This window comes from Dromaius novaehollandiae, chromosome 9 (assembly GCF_036370855.1).
Source record: "Dromaius novaehollandiae isolate bDroNov1 chromosome 9, bDroNov1.hap1, whole genome shotgun sequence".
Classification (NCBI taxonomy): Eukaryota; Metazoa; Chordata; class Aves; order Casuariiformes; family Dromaiidae; genus Dromaius; species Dromaius novaehollandiae.
This window is the reverse complement of record NC_088106.1, coordinates 27,625,573-27,645,818: the sequence shown is the minus strand read 5'-3', so window position 1 is coordinate 27,645,818 and position 20,246 is coordinate 27,625,573.

The window sequence follows — 20,246 nt, the reverse complement described above, 5'->3', positions numbered from 1 at the left end:
ACAAGCGTGACCATTTCTGCCTTGCTCTGCAAAACCCACTCCGAAGACAAATGGGACACAAGCACTTGGTTTCTGGTAGGGACATTAGCGTGAGATGTATCTAGAAACACCAAGGCAGTGGTCTCATCTTGGAAAGAAGTAAGAGCAGCCAGAGAAGTTCCTGCCTGTTGACTCTGTCTACATACAGAGCAGGTGTCTAGACAGTCAGAAAATGGCACTGGAACCATTTCTGTATGAACTGCTTAGCAACTTTTTGCAGTGACCTGAAGCTTAAGATTGGGTCACAGCCAAGCTTGCTGGCATGCATATTTTTATGTGGCAGAGATATTAATCTAAGTATTATAGGAATTACAGTTCTGCTTTATTTCTATGCTTCTTGCTACAATTCACAAGGAAGATTCTTGTCTCTTTGCTGTTGGGACTTACATGACATATAAATGTCCTGTGAACACATGCATTGTTTCTTAATGTTTTATACCATCAGTTCCTGCATCTTGATCAAAAAATGAACAACTCAATTTGGAAACTGCATTCTAAAGCAAATATGCTACAGGATTTTGACTTCAGACCTCTGTATGATCCTCCAGGGAAAGAACTAATTGGAACAGGCATTCATCCTTCTTTGCCAAAATTGTGACACTAATGGTGAACTGACAAAGTAGAGGTGCTAAAGTTCATGAGAACTGAGAGATACAAAAGTTACACAAAAGTAATTAGTCACTTTCCCTTTAAGGCCCAAATTAAGAAGCTATGTAATGAAACAAATAAGCTGAAAGCAATACAATAAGCTGGCTATATGGCAAACCTGTGCTTACAGATGTGCAGTTAAATGGGAAACGTGCACAATTCAGCTCTTCGAGGGCTTATAGACTGAAATTAACCACCTGACAAGTACAAGCAACTTGAAGTATATACTGCTTAATGGATTTTTTTAAAAAAGAAACTGACTAGCAAAGCCAGGCTTTGGATAATCCCAGCCTTTGCCTTGTGTCCACAGGATCAGCTCTTTCAATTATGTTTCTTCTGCAAAAGCAATTTAGCAGAAAAGGCATAGATTTGAGAAACAAAAGTTTGAACACTTTCTGAACAAAAAAGAGCTACTAGCCTAGAAATCCCTTAATGTGCAAAAAAGTCCAAAAATAAAAATCTCCATTTTGCAACAAACCCCACAAAATTAGCTCAGCGGAAAAAGAAATGGAAAGAACTTTGCGTGCCAGCTGCCCCCGTGTATTGGGAGCGCCGTGTCTGAGAAACACGAGATCAATGGCAGCGCCGCCCCAAGCCCCGCCCGCGCGCGGCGTGAGCGGCCCGGGCGAGGGCAGCGCGCTCGCACCCCCGCGCACCGGCTGACACGGCAGAGCTGCGGGGTTTTCCCCGCTTGGTTTCCCCACGGCGGTTGCCGTTGTCAGCATCTTATCAAACTGTTCTTTATAAGGACACTAAGTCAACACTTGAGAATTAGGATCATGAGGAAAGGAAATTTCAAGAGGATTGCAAGGCCAAAATTAAATCCTCATAATTTATAATTAAGTTAATGAAAAGCTACCTTAAAAGGAGCCCTTGAGAGTTCCACATTTTTAGGTCACTGCAATAAGGAAATTGCGAGAAAAGGCTGCAATGCCACAAGGCAAACAAGATCTTGGTCAGAATGAAACAGTGGACCCAAGGTAGCGTATTAAACCTGCAGCATGAGGCTGCTTTTCCAGGCTGAAATTCAAGTTTGCTTTTCTGTCTGCTCTGTCCCAAGTGCTCTTGCAATCCCTGTTCAAACCTTGCCACGCAGTAACTTCCTGAGGGTGAGACCAGCGGTCAGGCCCAGCTGGTGCCTGACACTGGTGAGTGGGAGTTGAAGGAGCGGGAGGAGTGGATGCCCAGGTAAGCCTGCCACACGGGGAGGCCAACCAGAGACCCGGCCCAGCCTCTGCAATGAGGGCTTACGTATTTCAAGCTTGAGCATCTTAAGGCATTATCCATACTATATCAATCTCTTAATCTTTTTTTGATTTGTACGCTGGGCATTGGTGATATGTGGTGGCACAGAGTTCTGCCTCTTCATTTTTTATATAAATAAAAAGCCCTAGAAGCAAGCTTAATATGTATGAATACTTTTACTACGGTTGGTTGGAATGAAAGACTCATAACAAAAATGAGGAAAGGAAAAGCAAAATAAATTTGAGCCTGCTAGTCTATATATAGCACAGATAATTAAACTTGAAAACACCATAAAAATTTATTACTTGATTTTAGCGGAAACATATAGAAGGCCCATCTACCCTTCCACTGAGTCTCACAAAGCAGGTAAGCATAAAATAGCATTTGGTTAAAGAAGAAAACAGAGTTACACTAAACTTGTGCTGAATACCGTCCTGTATTTGACTCCTAGACACTGACCAATAATTTCATTCATCTGATCCCTGTGTCATTACGATTCATCCAGCTAGGTATTTCCATGTAAAAATATGTTTGCTGCAATAAAAAATATCCTGCCTCATTCTCTTTTGTCAGGAGAAAGAAGGGTTATGGCCAGCAGCTGTGCATAAGCAGAACTACAGAACAGAATTACACATCCCTCCCCAAGAAGAGGAAGTGCTACCTTCTTCACTGTCCCCCATTTTAGCCACTGGATGACGATGCTTAGGATGGAAACCAGAGTAATTCCAAAACTTCTCTGTCACAGGAGCTAAAATGGGACCTAAGCAAGACCAGGCAATCCTGCCAGCTTACACAGGTTTAAAGAAAAACAGAGAGCGAGAGCACTCAGCTGTAGGAAGCTGAGCAACCTATTTCCTGTAAAATATGCATCACAGAAAAAGGAAGGCACTAAATGTATAGAGGGCAACTTTCAGTTAATTTACCAAGTCTCCATCTCTTCCTCTGATAAATTTGTTGTACAATTGTTTGAACAATTTGAGTTTTAATGCAACTAGGGCTTTTTTAAAATTAGCCTTTTCACATCTCTTCTTTTTTCCTCCGGCTTGGTGGAAGCTTTGTTCATCACCTATCAATTTCTTTACTTACATTGTGGTGAGGCTGAAAATCTCTGTAACAGACTACCTCACCCTAGGTTTTGTAAAAGATGTTCACTTTTGCACACTGCTGTAATATAAGCAATACAAGTCACTTGTTGCCATTCTTACCTGTTGCTGTTATCATCTCCTAATAGCAACAATAAAAATCTCTCTGTATGCATAGCCTCCCTTGCTAGTTGGTGAGCAAGGAAGAAGGGGGACGCTGCCATTTTGTCAGGCACAGCTGATATGCATTGACTGTGTTCTGTGAAGAAAACCTAACTCTCATATTGCTTTCCTTAATTAAAGGAGTATAAATTTGTAGTGAAAGGAAATGCTTTCTTCTTGTTTGGAAAAGGGTTATAGGAATACTGTTAGTTGAAAAAAGAAAAGGCTGAATAGTAACTTATGAGAATATGAAACACTGTTTTCTTGGAAAATGAGTATTTCAAATTTAATTTCCTACATTTGGTGAGAATTTTCATGAAAATACTACTGAAGCCAGAGGCAAGAGATCATTTTCTCTAATGCTGGTAGAAATAGATACTTGCAGAGTTGCGTTTTCTGTAGGAATTGGGCAAGGTAGGGTTTAAGCACTTCCTAATGGTACTTAAGATTCTGTTATGGACCAAACCTAAGCTTAGTAGAAAGGTATGCTTTCTAAGGAATGGAAGGAGAAAGATTTCTGTTTCTAGGCCAACTATTAAGGCTTTCCAGATATCCGCAATTTTGGTAGCCTCTTGGAAGACAAATTTTGGAGAGCACTTAGATAAGAATCTCTGAACAGAAACAGGCTGTTGAAAACTATTCTTACAATGGAAATGACCCTAAAGAAAATGAGTTCACACAGGCTGGATATTGTTTAAAATAAAAGTATTATTCTCTCTAGTTAGTGCTTGACAGTATAGTGAAACTTACTGGAACAGTTCTCAGTGTGAATGCTTTTCCACACTAAAAATGGTTTATTTTGTAATAATCAGTTTGCTTCCTATGCAGACTAGTTTCTTTTGCTACTGCCCCCTTCCTTAAAACTAAAAACTGTTTTTCTAGAGCAGCACCCATACAGAGAACTATTCTGGAATTCTTACTGTGGTCATTTTCTGCCTACACAGACATACTGTTAGCGTATTTAGGAAGTGGGAGAAATAATAGAAGTGCACCATTTTGAGGGAGAATCTCTTTGTGAATGACTCATGTCTTCTCTTTCAAGGCATGTAGCCCAGAGTTTTGGGCTTTGTGTCAGTTTTAAACTATTACATTAGTTCAGCGAAAACAGACTGACAGTCAGCTAGATGTCTGCAGTATTAAACATTGAAATGCAAACCAAGAGGCAAAATTAGGGCTTTTGCAGAAGGAGAAGCTTAAGTTGGGTAATTACAATGCACTGGAGCATTTTAACCTAGAACTTCCTCTTCCCTTTCTGCTGGCTTGCAAGGTTAACAGTGGACTTCTTGCAGGAGGAGAGTATGGACAGGAAGGCATCTAGACTGTCCTAGTCCAGGACACTGGAATGGAAATGAGATGAAAGGATGTTGCATAACCATAAGCAAAAAACATAACTAGACAATGTAAGTGAAACACTTAGGGACAACCCCAGCATCCCTTGGAGGAATATATGAACCTTGCTGATAGCTACTGCTGCCACCTGTGAAAAGAATCTGAATGTCCTCAGTGAAGCAGAAACCAAAAGAGGATGAGGGTACCTCATTACTGTTCAGGTAATCACCGCAACATATCAGAAAATTTTTCACATCTTTCTTGGAAGTGAGCAACTTAAATCTTGGAGAAGTTTTTGTGTTGGTTTTACAGAAGCTCAAGTAAGTTGTGGTCAGTACTTTTCTCTTCATAGTTGAAGTAGCAAATAGTTTCCTGCTTATAGGTCAAAGCTCTGTATAATGTTTACTGCCACTGAACTGGCAAGAATTCCTTTAGCTCACAGTGTGCAAGGTATTTCAAGAGAGCCAGCCATTCCAGATGAAAAATTCTAGAAGCTGTACTAGAAATATATATGCATCAAACTGGTCAGCAGACTGCTTTGGTTTGGATATACAACAAATTCTGGTCAGCAGAGAAAGAAACATCAAGTAGTCTGTTACCACAGCTTTTCATGCAGTCATGCAGAAAATATGTGAAGAAGCTTTCTACAATCCAGCCTTCCTATCGTCCGCATGAAACGCGCAAGGTCACAGTTGACATACAGTCACCAGTAGAGTGCCAAGGTGGATGCACTCCAGCAGCACAGCCGTGTCAGCAGCTGTAAGCCCTGGACTGACAGTGCATGGTGTCTTCTGCCAATACAATCTCTGATGAGAATGCTCAGCTCCAGCATAAGTAGTCAAAAGCATGCATGATCCAGCCACAGAGCAATGGCAGCAACTGTAAACCAGCAAAACATGCAACAGTGAAGACCTTTAGAGTGGATGTGGTCTCTTTGCTGGCAATATTGGTTATACCATGAGAATCCCACCTTTACTAGCATTTGTGTAGGCACACTAGGAGCCTGAGCAGATGAGTGTCTCTGGCTTGACAGCAATGCTCAGCAATGTTTAGAACCAATTTTATAGTAATTGTACTGAAAACAGTTGTGGAAGGCTAATTCTCAGACACAGACAGGCCCAGCAGCATTCGCAGAGCAGCATACACGCATATTGTCCAGCAATGATCTCTGGCAGTAGCCACAGTAGGAACACATATTATTTCCTCGTACTGTAATACTAACCTGAAAGATGCTGCAGAGGGAAAGATTAAAATGGGAAATGCAAGAATACTCTTTCAATATTTCCCCTCTTATGTCCCTCAGGAATATTTTCTGCAAATGGCTGTCATTCTGGGAGACGGTTTGGTGCAAGATACACACAAGACTGATTGGTAGGAATAGCTGTTACGGTTCCCATACCCAGCTGTCTGTCTCACCATTCCCGGAGATTTTTAAGAAGCATGAGGTGAATGGTAATAACTTATAGAATGGTAAATTGGCATTTCCTTATTATGTTAGGTATAGTTTGCAATGGTTTGGGAGCTCTTCAAATACCTGAGCCTTCCTACATTGGAGTGGAGCAGGAATCTCTGTGGAAGAGATAATGTGGGTAGATAAAAGAAGGAATTATCACAATCTCCCTAGATAGGGCCCCCCCACCCCAGCAATTATAACTCCAAAAGACAAGTCTAAAAAGCACAACAATTTGTGTCTGGGGGACAAAAAATCAGACACAACTTCTGTGGGATGCTGGCTAAAAGAAGCAGGAACTCAAAGCAGGAAAAGAAGCCTCTTTCTCCCACTTCAGTTAATTTGTGGAGAGGAAGAGACAGGATCCTGGTCCTGGACACCAGCCTGAATGAAAAGACTGAAGCAGAGAAGTTATAACTTGTGCCTGGTCTATGCCACTCTCTGTCCCTGGATCAAGATGAGGATATTGCTGCTCTGCAAAACGTCTCTGTAATAGTACTTCTGGGGCAGAGAGCTACACATTAAACCACAAAAAGATCTTGCTATAGATCCACATACTAATTCTCAGCAGAAAACTTCACTGTATGCTTTTTAAAAAGTACAACTTGAGTAATGTGCATATAGGAATATTTTAAATGTGTTGATATGGAAGTGCTCGACCATTATCAAGCGATCAAAAAGCCCATTTTCTGCAAAATGGGTTCAGAAAAACATTTGTTTTTGAGAACTGAAATTTTTTACCAGTGGATCTTGGCTAATGAATGATAATCACAGTAACAGACACAAAAGTTTTGACGAAGTATAATGTTCAGAAAAAATGTTGAACTAAAGCCATATCACAGTGTACTGCCATATCCTGGATGGCTCTCTTCTTTGCACTCTGGTAGGTTTTATAATCACTGGACCTTGTGCTCTTCAGTCTGCTGTCTCCGGGCAGATTTTATGAAATTGAGGCATGATCTGTACCTATAACGTTTACTCCAAACAACTGCCTAAGTCCCAGAATTAGTGCTGTCTCACCCTAGCCCTATATAAAGCACAACTCCTGTGCTCCCTGTGCTATGGCAGCTCCAGGGACTGAAAATGTAGACGCATGCACATGGATGTGGCTTAGCTTTAGTATTTGGAATATCAAGTTTGGACCAGCAAACGCATCTTTTGCTCAAATTTACTTTTGCTTTCTTACAGAGACTATCATGGGAGAGAATAAAGGGAAGGCTAGTTAGTATTTAATGTATCCCTCTAAACAACAGTTCTGTCTGGTTTAGAGAGCAAGGTAGTTGTCACTGTAGTCAAAAGTGTTATACAATCCAGTCTACTCAAATCTGAGCTCATCCCATCATTTGAGTTGGGAACTACTGTAACTCACTGAAGAAAATGGACAACTCTCAAGGGTCTCTTGAAGAGAAGTATTAACTCCACTGAAAATAGAGCAAGATCTATGCCAAAACCTGGTCTGAACATACCTGACATTTAGGATATAATAGGACAGATTTGAATTACAGAAATTGCCCTGATCTTTACAGTACGGTGAACTAAAGCATCAGAGCCAAACACTCTCGGATTTGGCATCCTTGAAAACAAGTTTATTTCTCATAGGTCTACCTGAGATTGTTTCTACTTTCAGCTTTTAGTATTACCATACTAACCATCCTTTTTCTTTTCTAAAAAAAAAAATCAAGCCATCACAAATTAACAGACCTGTATGATTATAGCCAAAAAAGTATATGTTTGTGTTAAGTGGCTTGGCAACTGTACAGTTTTGTTTTAGATCACCTCTTTTAAAAATCAACTTTCAGCAAATTTATTTTGTATTATTCTTCGTTTATAAGTAGTAATGTTTTGTTTCTTAAAATCCCACCATCTTTTGATCTTGTTCTCATTTCTCTTAAAGTCTACACCTTAAAAGAACAGAGAGTTCTCTTTTGTTTTCTGAAGTTTTGTATCACCATTCAGTTTTAACAATGCATCCTGTTGATAGATTAATCTGAGATCATGAATCAGTTAATTTTCTAACTGAATATTTTTAACATTTTCTTAGCAACTCATCTAACTTCAGACACAAGGTCTAAAAGGCACTGAGATCAATGGCTTTTTAGATGCTGCTTATTTTTAACATGTTCTGTATTAAGTTCAAATTATAAACACTGCTGCCATGGACCTCAATAAAGATGTCATGCCAATAGGATAGTAAATGCATACAATTGTTTCAAAATGTTATGCATTCTTGAGAAAGCTGGACACTCGACAAGCTGTTGTGTCATCACACTGGATCCTTGGGTCCTTAGACTCTACACTGTCAGAAGAGGTTGCAGCACTAGCCTTTTCTTTAATCTGTCCGTTGAGCATCCTGGGTACAAACTCTTTTCCTTACCTTCACAGAAATAGGACCTTGCAGCCTAGATGGCACAGGCCTAGTGAAGCGTGCTATTCTTGGGTAGCTCAAGAACTCCATTTTCAAGGGTTCTAATCTTGTGAGCACTTAGGGTTTTCTGTCAACTTCTTCAGAAATATATGGTCACTAAAGCAAAAGATTTGAGAGGGTTCCGAAATACCACCACTATCACTTATTTAAATCTGCCTAACTTGTCACTACCAAATTGGCTGCATTCATTTACCTGCATCTGTTTTCTTCCTGCTCTTCAGTATTCCCAGGTTTTGAAGGGTCAGGACCCTTTAAGCAGTGAGCATGACATCTCCTCCCACTAATGGAAACCTCTTCCCTGTGCCACCAGTTTTACTCCAGCCTTTGCTAATTAAACAGCATTTCCTCACTGTGAACACATACTCTTCCTTCCCTCCCCTCTGCACAGACTTCCTGTATCTGCAAGTGATTATTTCCCATTCCAGTTCTTTATGGTTACAGTTCTCAGTTAATGTTTCAACCTTACTTCCTGGCTTGGAGATTTTCAATTTACCGAACTCCTTTCTCTACATTGCGTTCCCTCCATTCTCTCATCTGACTGCTTTAGTTCAGCCTCAGCCATTCCTTGCTCACTTTCAGAAGGGAATCAGTGTGAAGCTGGCCTTTTAGCAGTGTTTTGATGAATGGAATATTACTTGAATTTCACACTCGATGCAATTTATGAAGTGGTAGTTTGAGATAGTGGCAAACTTGGCAATAAAATGCCAATTACCTGTGACTTAATACAGTGTATTAACACAGTATTTGAAATACCCAATATTCTTCTACTGCTCCCTTTTGCTGTACTGCATCCCTTTAGTCCCATTATGCTGTCTTGATAAAGAGATTATGCAGTCCTTTCCATCTTTGTCCACTCACTCCAGCCACCTGTAGAAAGGTGTCTAATGCTGGGTTTTTCTTCAGCATGCTTCCCTCTGCTCAGCATGCAGGCAAAGCATTTTAATTTCCACAGCTTCTTTTTGACAGTTTCAGAGCTGGTTTTGCTGGCAGCCTCAAACAGTTGTTACTTCTGAGTATGTCCGACCTATGCTCTGGCTTCTCTCGTAGATCTCTACTAGTGCAGGAGGCTCAGTAAAGTGGGGAAAACAGAAATTTTTCCTTTCAAAACAAGGAAAGTATAATAGCTTGTTCTTGGGAACATCATGGGGCACAAAACATGCTAGACACCCATGAGTGCTAGAAGTTCATCTACCCTAGAAAGTAACCTAGATATATCAGCTGGGGACTGCAGTGTTGTATAGGCTGTGCCCAAGCTTGCTTGGGTGCTGGCAGCAGTAGCATCATGCAACACTGCATGGGAAAAATTTACCCTGGTTGTCTGGTGGATTTTTCAGTCTCTTCTGAGTTCCACACTGCTGTAACCAGGCTGCTACAATACCAACACCAGCTCACTTGAAGCTGGCCCTGCTTCAATCAGGGGGGTGGATTGGATGACCACCAGAGGTCCCTTCCAACCTAAATTAATATATGGTCCTATTGTTAAAATAGTATAAATCTCATGTGAAGACAGTTATGATATGAAAATACCTTTTTTCTTATTTGCCTGTCTCTTTAGGATTGATTTCAACTAAAATATACTGCAGTAGGAGAGATTCAGTCTCTCTAACTAGACATCTAATTTAAGCATGCTGCATCAACTGTTGGAGGTTTCTATTTTGACTGTATCAAAAATATCTGAATGTAGATGCTGCAAACTGCTGCTGAGATACATCAACAGCCTAAAGCAGCTGGTAAAAATACTCTATCTTTCCTCCATACTAAGTAGTCATATCTCAGACTATGTGTACAAAACCATCACTTTAAAATTGTACCCGAATTTATGATAGCCTGACATACACAGTCAAGCCCTTTACATGGAACATGGAAAAAGCCTTTCAGGAGTCACAAGATACTTAAAGGGACGGTCATCCAGTTCCTACAAACTACTTAGCAAAAGAAAATCCTTCTTTTTCCTTTTTATCTTTTCTCCTCCTCTGTGTGCTTACAGACTTTCTAGAAAAAAACAAAGTATTCGCTATTTCTACTCCTCATCTGAGGAACCAAGGCCTAGAGATATATTTCTCCCACTAAGCAAGCCCTGGTATTATTGTCCCATTTTTAGTTCCCTCCTTATTTCTTCAATGTCTTCCTTCTGTTTCCCATTCCCAACAGACACTCCTTTCCTGCTGAAACATGAAAAATATACAGAACTTTTTCTTTTAAGGCAAAAGCCTCTCCTTCATACCTGACACCTCCTTTAATACTAAATACTGCTACTGTGAAGAAGAAGGGGTAAAAAACTTCATGCATGGGAGTTTTCTGGAGTAAACATCGGTTTTAAAAGCAAAGAATTTCCTTAGGCTCAAGCCATGGTTTGCATGCAAGGTTTCTCCCCTCCCCCCCACCTCTCAAGCTTATTTTTGGTTTAAATCAAAGTCTTTTTTGTACATATAAGCCAGAGCTCTGGGAAGTGTTTTACATGGGCATAAATACTTAATTGGGCTCCAGTGCCAAGCTAACCATTTGGCAACAGCTGGTATGTCTGCATAATTTGGACCAGCTCACAGCACAGTGGTTTGTTACACTGTGTTTTAGCATTTGGGATTTGGAGTTATCCTACTGAGTGCCTAATACTGGAAGACAACTAAAGAAAACTGGAAGTTTGCTGGAAGACAAGAAAGAAGGCCAGTATACCGCATTCTATAGATTAGTGTGTGATGGTGCAGGGACAAAATGCACTATTTTTATCATGACCATTTAATGAACTTTGAAAAAGAATGCCCTGGAGTTTTAGAACATGTCTTTCTTAACGTTTGGGAAACACTTCAGTTAGTAAGGAAGTACTTTTGACTTGTAAAAGGACCTTTGTAGCAAGAGGACAGCTTACAAGTTAGTTTACCTTTTGATTTATCAGAGCTTGCAATGGATTCCGGCTTTGTAAATCTGTGTTCAGAAGACAGCGATACTTTCTGCACAACATGTGTACTTAACCGTCCTTATTCAAAGGCAGCACAGAGTTTATCAAAGTTCGTTTCTTAATTGTGGCCATTACACACTTATGTCTACTTGTTTATGAGGAGCGATTCGCTTGTCCATCCCCTAAAATTACCACTTTCTTGCTGTAGAAGAAAAGAAAATGCAGAAATGAGTGAAAATCACAACACATAGGTGTCAGTGGAGAGCCAGATTTTGGCAGCTACAGTATCTGAAGATTCCTTCCTCCCTGATCATGCTGAAACCACTCTCAATTCCCTGTGTTGATCTGACTCAAGGGCTATCCTCACAGAAAGAAGAAAACAGACACAGAGATCTATGAGGATCAAGGCAGGGGAACAGCCTAAGTTAGGATTCAAGAGACAAGAATGACTGAGATGGATTGGAAAATGGGTCAGGAAAAAAAAACAAAAAAAGAGACATCAGCAGATCTGAGAAGATGAAGCAGAAGTTGCTGCAGCTTGGGAGGGGTCTGTGCTCACTAAAGCACAGTACCCTGCTGAGCCTACACCACTCAATATTTTCTTAAAATGTCATTTCTCTTTTGACAGGAAGAATTTTTGAAAGTAAGACAAAGGCTCTCCGCTACCTATAGTGTCTGGCTACATAGAGAATGCTATTGTATGACTATTATCGAGCACTAGCCCAATTGATAGAGTTAAATTTTCTAATGGAGCTTGTTGATTCATGTCACTGCTCAGGTGATGGAATCTGAGGAGGGAGAGGGCAAAGGGGCTCTGTGCTATTTTGTAAAGCCAGGAAGTTACCCTTTAAAAACTGCATTTAAGAAAGAAAAGAACCTTATGTTTATGAAATCAAACAGCTGGAACTTAGAAAATACCAGAATTAGAAGTTGCTTGTGCAGTCTACATTTGTCCCTTTTTTGCTATGCAAGAAACAATACTGAATTACATCATTACACACTTACTTTATACTACAGGACCGCATTTTATCGAGTACACAGAATGGACAATGCCTACAGGAAGCATCTCTTTAACAGTTTCAGTCTTCATTGTTCAATGTATGTTGAAAGACCTTATTTACTGAACATTAATCCCATTTTGATCTGAAGTGAGAAATAAAAATGGCCGTTTGAAATTTTCTATTATTCCTTACTTTCTGGTTGTAAAGCAGTTATATACATGAACAAAATATACCTTCATACACTCATCTGAGATGACAGAGGGACACTATCTATATTACAGAAAGGATCTGAGAAACACAGAGATTAAGGTAAAAATATATTGCCTAATTTTAAAAGCCCGATTTGGTATGACAAGGACATATCTTTAGGAGCATCTTTGCATTAAAAATATGTTCCCTAGTAACATTATTGTAATTGTTAAGGTTCAACAACTGTTCTGTAATTAGACCTCAAAATCTCAGCTGGCCACCTAGAAAGAGTGGAACATACAATTAGTTATTACCTAAAAGACTAGTTCAAACAATGATTTTGCTATTTTCTAACATTGAAGAGTTTGGCTTTTCAACCTTTTAAAAATTTTTAATTGGACATGTGTATAATATCACAGAAGATCTCTTTTTGACCAGTTACCAAACATCCACTATCCAGACCAAACAGTCTAATAACAATACTTAAAAACTTTGCTCCAAAATTTCTGTGGTGCTCTCACTCAAAACTTCCAAATGAATTTTGCTGTTGGTCTGCTTTTCATCAGAATTAGAGTGAGTGTCTACTCCTAGAAAATTGCAGGAACTGTGAAGGTGCATATGTGACTGATGATGTCTTGAAGCACTATGCAAAGGCTTCACAGAATATCCGTCAACAAGAAACCAACTTTCAAAATATCCTGTGCAACTAATGGCTATGCCTATATTACCCTGAGAGAGTGGTCTCGGAATGATCGTGCGCATGATGTATTTCTGATGTACAGTCTTCTTATCCTTGCCTGTCATCCTGACTGGCACAATCTGGTCTGAAGTGCCTAAGAATGCACTAGGGCAGCTCCTCGCTGAACTACTGAATACCTTTGGTGACCCTGGGTCCTGGAGGTCCCCAGTACACCACTGTTCGCAGTGTCTGCTGCCTGAAGAGAAAGAAAATCTAGCCTTGAGGGTCAACTGAAACACAAAAAAAGACCAAGTATACCCAATGGCTAAGTAGATATATCCAATTGTTCACAGTAGTCAGCCTCCTCTCCTGAACATCTTTCATAGGTGCCTGGGTTTCATGGCCCAGATCCTAAATAGCAGTTGTTAGAGTATCAATAACATCAGCATCATCAGTAAGACAGAATCAGTAATATTGGCAATCTACTGTCTTTTGTGAGTCTGACTCATAAGAATTTCTTTCTTACTGCGGAACCTAGTGAGAATGCTTCTTAAAATCGTTTGCCTTATCTTCTTTGTGAACGAGGTCAACAGCTACCTCAGAAGGTGTGAATTAATAGGCTTGAGCAATGTACTAGTGAAGTGGCATCCACATGTAATGGCCACAGGAAAAAACGCTATTGTTGCCACAGATTATGAATCAGCTGCCTAGCAGTGTACAAGAGATGAATCCAAATCAGGACCCAGGTGCAATGCTCTGCCTTTAGGACTGGCAGAGGTTAGTGATCTGACTGAATCTGGATCCCTCACATTTTGAGTACTACAGATAAATGTTTCCAACAGCCATTTAAACACTGAGAGAATACAAGATGAACCTAGCATGCGAAAACCCTCTAAGACTGTAAATTTAGAGGGTCATATTTCCTTCCCCTGAATGCCTTTGATATTAGAGAGAAAGTTAGTTTCCCTGCTATAAGGAAATTAGAGGAGAATTTGTTTATACCCCACAAACTAAAAACAACCCCACAGTATTAGTTTACTTGTAAATATGCCCCATATAAATCTTTCTTCCACTTGACACAGGTTTGTGAGTTTACAAATTACAAACATTGCACTGCTGCTCAAAAGTGCTAGAAATAATACAGATTCTTGCCCCCAAAATATACCACAGAAATTTGTTAAATAAAAAATGCAAATGAAGAAAGCAGAATTCTGCACCTGGAACTCATCAATTCTGGGATGCTAGACAGATTCTAGTATTATTTGGATTGTTAGGAAAACTTGAGAGGATTTGGATTATTTTCATACATCATGAAGCTTAAAGAAATACAAATCAAATATCAGTACCATGAATGTTAGTACTTTGGTTTGAGACATATTATTAAATATGTAAATACCACTAAAAGCCTAATACTGACACAGATTTTTTAAGAACTTTTCTTCAGATGCACATATTTATAGAAAAGGATGTCTCTGGAAAGTATTCCCACTGTCCTTGAAAGAACAGACAATCAATAAATTAGTGTAATAAAAAAAGAGGTGCATGCTTGTAATTCTGAGTACAGAGCTGACAGCAAAGCATTGGAATTCTGTATCTAAGTTACTTTTTTGCCTTGAGCAAGTAATTTAACCACCCTCCCACCTTAGTCTTCCTATTAGTAAAATGAGAATAGCTTAATTCAAAAACATGTTGCAAGGATTATCAAGAAGAAATTTTATCATAATTATTGAGGTAGGTAAGATAGTGGCAGCACATAGCAGAACATCCTCGCAGCAAAGGGTGCTGTGACAACCTGGCAATCATAAAATTTAAGATTTAACACTGTTAATATAGTGAGGTTTGAAAGTTCGTAACACTGCAGGCTGGCATTATTTTTGTATTTAGCATTAGGAAGGATTGCCTGCATAGCACATTTGCCTAGTTTAATATTGATTTGGCTTCTCTGATTACAAACAGAACTTAAACTGATTACAAAACAATTAGGAATAAATCTATATGAAAGGGTTTCTTTTTTCTCTTTTTTTTCTTGGCCAGTTATCTTGATGTGGCATGAATGAATTTGATTGTAACTTTGCCATTGACTTGCAAAAGCAGGCAACAAGACCATAAGTTATTATTGCTGATTGAACTGTGAACTGTGAAAACAGAAGTCTCCTATTCTTTCCCAAGCATGAAATTCGCTGCCATCTTTAGTTACCTTAAAAGGAATAGCAAAAACCTAGGTATGACTTCTTAAGAAAGTACTCCCTTATTGCATCTGACCTTTGTGCAGTCTTACTGAAGCTGCACTGCTTAATGCAGTCTCTGTTTGTCCCTTTAATCACTTGCTTAAATACTAGTTCAACGTCTAATGAGAAAGTTGCCCTGGATTCTCAATAATTAGCTGATCTGAAAAAGAGTCTAAAAATGATGAAGACTAAAAAAAGATTTGCTTTTAAATGTTAACACCGGGTACTAATGCTTTGCACTATTCCACTCACAGTTTGTATGTACTCCTATGCTTCATGAACAATTTCTCAGGACAAATAATAACACTTTTTTTGTTCTGTGAACAGCAATACTAACAAAGCCAGGTTTTGTACAGGTTTGTACACTATGTTCTTTAACATAGAGTACAAATAGTTCCTTCACTCCCTGCTCCACATAACTCCCATAATTTTATCATGTTCCCAATGCTTCCTGCCTCTTACTCTGTCACGTCCACTACCTGCACATTTATACAACATCCACAGCTATACCTGGGGTGATACATCAGCTAACTACTACATCCATGTACGCCTGTATCAGAATAGATAAGAATGTGAATGTGTATATATCTATACATGACTACATACATCAGAATATTTAATATTCTATCTAGCTTGTTACAAGATGATTTTGTAGCTGCTACTTATCACTAGACTCATAAAGTGAAGCCCATATTGGTGAATGTGTATATTCTGTAGGATCAAACTCAGGTATCAAGAAGTACAAGACCAACAAAGCAGGTCCACACATCCAAAATTAATGTTGAGAATCTGTAGTTATCTATCTAGGATATGATGAACTCACATGTCTATCCTACACAACTTGCTGTTTAAGCTCTATGCTGCCATTAGCCTGCACCTTTGCCACCAATACTTTCTTTAACTTGAAGAACCGCTCTCCAGGCTATACTGCTACAATTGCCATAAGGAAAGGCAGCTGAAATCCTTAAATTGTTATGTGAAGGAACTACAGGAAGCTAATTCTCAATCCTTTTTCTTCCTTTGTTAGTAGTCAGCATTTAGATTTATTAATTTACTAGAGGTGCCTCAGAACCTACCTCGTGAGGAAGACTCGATGGTTCTTATGATGACAAAGACTGAAGGATAATTTTAGGGAGCCAGTGAGATGGGCAGTGTCTGTGTCTTAACTCTGTCTAACCTTCTAGTCCAGAAGAATTTAAAAAAATGAAGAAAAAATATTTAGTCAGCATGCTGGGAGGGCTCTTCTCCACAAAACACAAGAATCTGAAGACATCTAACAGATGTGACCAGCTTGTAACTTGATTATGAAAGAAAAAAACCCATCACCTTGTAGCTTATTGATTTAAAGCCTAAATATTTGTTGTGCTGGCTCTCTGCTTGTCATGTATTAGCTTTTTACCTTGTGTTTTCTTCCATAAGATGGTAAGAAGAACTTTCAGATGTTATGAAAAGCTGGTAGTCTTTGCATAGCAAATGCTTCAAACGGTTCCCTCACAAAGCTGGAACCACATGCTCAGCTGCAGTAAACCAGGATACAGCCTCCACGTCACATATTCTTCTTTGCAGTGAAGGAAAAGGGTTCTCACATTTCATGTTTGGCAACACAAGTATTTTTAGATCAAAAATGTTTTACAATTAATACTTGTTAGGGCTTTGTGTCACTAACATTTGTGCTATAATGAAAGACCTTTCTTCCGACTTGATTAAAGAGATATTTGTTGCATAGGAAAAATAGTTTGTCCTCTTCTAACCTAGACCGAGATCTAAAGTGTACATATATATAACCCAAAACCCTAATCAACAAAATATAATCAGAAAGTGCTGACTCAGAGAGTTGGCAAGAAAAGTTTCTGTTGGCCATTTAAGTTGTCCAAGTTTAAAACTCACAGATATCACATCCCTCCATTGTAACTAATGGCAGTTTGCCTGAACGATTTTAAACATATGTGAAAGTACTCTGTCTTTGTCATGGTTTTTTTCCTCCAATTCCAAGGCAAACACTCCATTTAGGTGGTGATTGTGAAGATATAGACATATAAGCATAGGGGCAAAATAAAAGAATCTCAATATCACAACTATTATTTCCATAAGGGGAGCTCAGGCAGGCAGACACTATTTTCCAAACATAACTCAAATAATTATGGTGCAGGTCCTGCTACATCATATTGTGGTTTCAGTACTCATTTAGAATTTGAATATTTTTGTGAAAATGTCCCTGAAATGGCAAAAGGCAAACCAGAATTAAAAACACTCTGAGATATTTCTTTTGATGCTAGCCAGATAAAAAATCAAGCTTTTATTATTTCTATAAGCTTAAATATTTATCCTTGTGGTTCACCTCTCTGAATGGTGTTACATTTCTTTCTGCCTGTCTGTAAGATATAAAAATATTCAGGCTATACCCTTTGGTCATACCATGCTCTTCTCACCCTGGTTTCTAGAATGTTAGAGGTGGTGTTTGTCAGAAGGATTTTAGCCAGAATTGAAAATATATCCTACAGTTAACATGCTAAGCTTTTTAGCTGGATAAATCTGCTGTTGTATACCTTCAGCCACTTCTGGAGAGACTTAGCACTAACTATGACCTCTGCAGTAAAGACCTCCTTGAACATATGAAAGTTGTGATGCTCAGATGTATTAGTGTAAAACCACATCAACACTGTTAAATGTTTTGTGTTAGAATTCAAGTGTGATCAGGAATAGCATTGATTTTTTGGATATTTACTGCAGTAGTAAGAGCAAGAACAGAGTAGAGAAGTAGTAATATTTTTGTAAGCATCTGAGGACAGAAAGAGAGGCATAAATTGTTTTCTGTAACTGATGTGTGTGTTTTCAAAGGTTTGGATGGGTGAGATACATCTTGCAATTTTGCTAAACCTGGCTTGTTTCTTCTGTTGTATTTACTAACAATCCTCAGAGAGGAATTAAAATGTGAAAAATTTACAAGGAAGTAAATCAGAAATAAAGATTTCATTCTATAACTCTTCATGAGCAATCAAATAACAGAATTGACTGCTATCTGATTGTCAATCTATACTGTATATTCAAATTTAATGTGTATAGCAAGGAAATAAAAACTCATGTATGAAAGCAAACCTAACAACACAAACCAAAGAGAAACCATAGAAGCTAAAGGAAATAGAAGCAGAAGTCATTGGCCCAAATCTTCACAGGACCAGGAAACTCTAGGACTACAGGTGTCCAGGAATTCCTCATGGATTATGCTAGTGACTTTGCTTATTCTTGGGAAAATGCCTTCAGTTTGCCAAAGGGTTCAGGTTTATCTGAGATGTGGTGGGAGCTCCACCCTAAGGAGCTGTTATAAGGTACCAGACTACAAAGATTAGATAAACATCTGGAAAAACGTTCTTGGCCTAGTTCTGCAGACTTAATCCTCCAGTGACAACTTCTAGGGAGTAGTACTTGCTTTTTGGTGAGGAAGATCTAAGCTTTTAAGCTGTTCGGTGTACTTTTTGGTTGTGTCTCTGCTAGATTTTGAGGCTTTCTGGGGTAGGCAGACCATTGAATTGTAGACCACATATGCAGATCTACTTCTGTGCTTATACCCAATTACCTTCCATAGCTGAATACCAACTTAAGTGCTTGGTCTCTCCCTCCAAAGCACATGGTTTCTTTGATGGCAGTTCTGTACATCTGCCTGATCCGACACATGGAAGAAGCACTTGTGTATCCCAGTGTGGGATTTAGCATAAAGAGACAAACAGCTTTGTGTATGCAAAGCAGTGAAAATTGGCAGCAGGCAATGTCTGAGGAGCCAAGACCCTAAATGTTTCACAGCGACCTATTCTTCCCCTCCTCCTTATCTTAAAGACTTTCAGGGACTTTTTTTCAGGATGCTCTGCAGTGATTAGCTGGAAGTCACATCCTGCAGCTGGGAAGGAAAATGTTAAACAAACTGCTTATATGCTCTTTCCTCACCAAATAATTCTTATATTTGCTGTAAAGCCTGAGGGGTGCTCAGCAAATCATATCACTCGATTAGCTGACCATACCCGACACAATACATTTGAAACACCCTACTAACCACCAGGCTGTGTGGCTTATGTGGTCTCACTAAATCAGCTTCTGCAATTATTCTCTACGTAGAGCTGGAAGTTGTAGCACGGGTTAATAAAACTTGAATAACTCTGCTTACTACAGCTGTTACCTGGAGAGTAGCAACTCTGCATTCAGAAAATCTTGAGGGTAAACAGCCTTGGGCAACAGCAAGGTACTTGAGAGGAACCCGATAAGGCTTGCAGGAAGTGGTATTGGTGTTTTGGTATGGTGCTTTCCTCCTCTTGGTTCAATAGTGAACCTGAGCTGCTTCCCTGCTATGGGACACTGTGACCATTTGTGGTTATCAAAAACACTATAAGGTAACCAAAAGATGCCATCATGTCAGAAGCAAATTCTAGCTCAGGGAGTTACCTGTATCACTCCTCCATTCCCCTTCCTGCAGTTCACGTTACTCTGCCTGTTCCATAATACACTGCTGTGTAGTGCAGCTGACTATACCACCCCCAAACAGCTTTTGTAAAATTGTCTTCTCAAAGGGATCTTTCGAGGGTCCATTTAATGTTTGTGTCTGTGCTCTGAGCCAGGCATCAAAGATACTATGTATGTACTTCATGCATATTGCACAGGAGTTAATTCTGCTTACTTACAATGGAGTAAAAGCAAGAAAGAATGACCAGACTGATGTAAAATCGTCACAGACATGTCCATCTTTACTGTCTCTTTACTTCCCTCTTGACTGCCTTGAGAGGGAAGAGTCCTCATTATCACTCACTTCCAACATTATCTTTGGCTTTTTAAATTTGTTTCCTCAGTAAATCCTCACTATCCAGATCTTAGCCCAGAAACATGGGAC